General features: G+C 34.7%; 1 long non-coding RNA gene across 1 annotated transcript; it reads right to left on the reverse strand.

Moving 5' to 3' along the window:
- Nucleotides 1-275: 275 nt before the first annotated feature.
- On the reverse strand, nucleotides 276-3222 carry LOC112468255. The gene is made up of 3 exons (XR_003042367.1): nucleotides 3090-3222; nucleotides 2180-2442; nucleotides 276-1040 (listed from the first exon to the last, which is right to left on the reverse strand). It is a non-coding gene; the product is annotated as an uncharacterized LOC112468255 (long non-coding RNA).
- Nucleotides 3223-3251: the final 29 nt, after the last annotated feature.

Raw genomic sequence — 3251 nt, forward strand, 5'->3', positions numbered from 1 at the left:
GCTGGTCCGCTGGTGGCACAATTGGCGGCACTCTCGAGTGGTCTCGAACCGTCATCTCGGTCCGGTCCAAAAGCCGCGCGAGCGTTTCCATGGAATGACGCGACGAAACGGCGACGCGATTCCGGATTGGTTGGATCCCGAGATTTTGTCCAAATGTATATAAGCGAATCGTATCAAATACAAAATATATTATGCCCGTGGCGCGTGATATATTGATGATTATTTATTAAAAATGTAACTTTACATAATGTATTTTTGTGATATTAATAAAGTTCAATTACTGTATAATGTGTATTATACTGTAGCAATAATACAATTTAATTGCATATTTTTAGTTAAATAATTGTACGCTTTTATTAGCTATCCATTTGACTCGCATAGTATCACCGGAACCAAAGTTGCATATTCAAATATTTCGTCATTACCACATGTAGAACGTGATAGGCACAGAACAAATTGATTTCGGAACGACTGCAGGCGTCGCAATAATTCATTTAATTAGTAAGCAAAACCTGCATGTATTTATTTCTTGTAATCATATTTAACCGTAGATCGCGTAGATTTAGCACAGTATAAGGGATTTAGCATGCATATTTGGCGCTTGGGAATTGATGATTCTTGAAAATACATATTTCGTGGTACTTGTTCGAGCGAAGGCGATTCGCGCGGGCAATCGCGATCGCGAAAGTGACGATCGTATTTTCGAATGTCGCGAATATCTGATGGATATCTATCAAGAATATTAATATATTCGTTGGAATGCAAAATAACAATCGTAATAAAAGCATTAATAGCATATTATATAATACATTTTCTACTCGAAGTTCGGAAAATTCATAAGCGCGAAGTTAAGAGCGAGACGCGTACATTATCTTTTATAGCAACACGGCGGCGCACTTGGCGCGAGAAGTGCCCGCGTGGGAGACGAAGCGCTGGCGCCGCCGCCATGTTGATTATGTGCCCCTTCCACTTCCATTTCCAGAACGCGGCGGACACGGGACGAATCGGCTCCGGAACGAGTGGCGTCGCAGCTCGTTTAACTGGTAAAAACATCAAGTATTAAAGCTTGCATTCATTATTTACTGCAGTATTTGTCGCGTAGTACACATTTAGCGCTTCGCGGTATTGATAATTCCTGAATATACGGATATTTTGCGGTACTATTGTTCGGCTGATGCGATGATGTGTCGCGCGGACAGTCGCGAAGGTGATGATCATATTTTCGAATGTCGCGAATATCGCGAATATATATCTGCTAAGAATATTTTAATACGCTTATTCTCTTGAATGCAAAATAATAATTGTAGTAAATATATAGGCGGGCATATACTCGAGAAATGCATAATCGCGAAGTTAAGAGCGGAACACGTAGTGACGCCCTGGCGGAAAAAATTTCTATGAATAACTACAAAATTTAACTAGAAATAGAAAGTACATTTTTGTTAAAATATTTAATTTTTTGTAGAAATGGTTATTTTTTTGTAGAAATATCTACGAAATAGTACCACAAATTACAATGTTCTCAAATCAAGAAATTATTGCAAGTAGTATTTTATAAAAAACTACAATTTATAAAAAATAGTACAAAGATCTACAAATTTTAAAAATTTAAGAAGAAACAAAATCTTAAAAAATTAAAACATCTGCTTACTTGTAGAATACTACAAAAATTTACAAAAGTGTTCCAATTCTAGCATTTTCATGTAGAATTTTGTAGTACTTCTTAAAGTCATGTAGAATTTAATAGATTCTGGCAATTATATTTTATAGTTTTTTAAATTTTGTAGAAATATTGGTCGCCGCGCCGTATCGCTTTTGATGCGAGAAGTTAAATAGATGTATGTCACTTATGTCAAAATAACAGGATAAAGCTGAAATTTACAGAGATTGTGTACTTATATATCCCAAAAACCTGTGTTAAATTTGCGATCGATTGTCCGACCCGTTTCTGAGATATTATATTTACTTTAAAAGTTACAGAAATTGTATATACATATATTACATATAGATATAATCCAAATAATTATTTGGATTTTTTGTAATCTATCAGGGCCAGAACATTTGATGTATGTACAATTTTTTTTTAACGAAAATATTTTTCTTCTTGCTCATGCGTGCGTAGGTGCGAGCACACGCATACACGTCACGCACACAACACGCATACATATACTGCAATTACCTGGTATATTTTGGACATCGCATATTCGGGCCAAGATATCGAAAAAATGAGAATAAAAGGAAAATGACGAAGAAGAAGAGGAAAATGACAAAGAAAAAGCCGTCCTGGACCACGACTGATGAGTCCATTCCAGATCAATTATTGAGTCCACCTTTCTTTCACTTATATTATAAAAAGTAGGATTTCTTTCGTCGGACGACATCTTTCGTCACAGTAGAATCTTCAAATTTGTCTTCTTTTATGTCTCTTATTGGTACTTCTTTCTGCCATGCTTAAAATCACAGTTGAGAAATCTGTTAAAATGTTTTTCCGTCTTCTAATAGTTAATGTAGAATTGTAAGAAATAACGTTTTATTCAGCAGTAATTCTACGCACTCCTCTCATCACTTGTGTAAGACTGTGCTGAATGATACACAAGTTGAGCGTGAAACCAAAGCGAATGATAAGCGGAGATATATATGATAAATAAAAGAAAAAAAATATATAACGTAAACTGCTGCTGTAGATTTCGCCTATCTTAATCTCATTTTGTCTTTAATACAATGTTGTTATCAAATTAATTTATTTCTGAAAATTATACATTTTACGATATATTACTTATTGTCTTAATATACTCAAAATGTACTTAATATAAATAAAATTTTGATTTTTTACTGCTTTCTTGGATATTATGTATGATCTTTTCTTCTGCCTCTATTTTTTAAGTGTATAAATGTTTTGCACAGAAACACATATAGAAGAGATATATGAAGCATTCGGTTCTCCGAAAATTTCGATAAGCGCACGAAACAGGCCAGCGTTGTGCGCCATTCTGCTACGCACACGACTAACAATTAACAATAACAATAAGCATTAAGAGAAGCGCGCGTTTAGCAGTTTTGAATATGGTGCGTATAAAACGTTGGATTACCTTTCGCCGTTGAGTCACATGGATTATACACGCTTATTCGTACATTTTATTAACCCTCTATATAGCTGTATACGTGGGTCTACGGCGTCCGTGCCAAAACATCTGCAATATATATATGTATAATGTATATATATATGTATATATATGTATGTATATATATAT

The sequence above is a fragment of the Temnothorax curvispinosus genome, unplaced genomic scaffold, assembly GCF_003070985.1.
Source record: "Temnothorax curvispinosus isolate PA1 unplaced genomic scaffold, ASM307098v1 QBEX01018237.1, whole genome shotgun sequence".
In the NCBI taxonomy this organism is placed as follows: Eukaryota; Metazoa; Arthropoda; class Insecta; order Hymenoptera; family Formicidae; genus Temnothorax; species Temnothorax curvispinosus.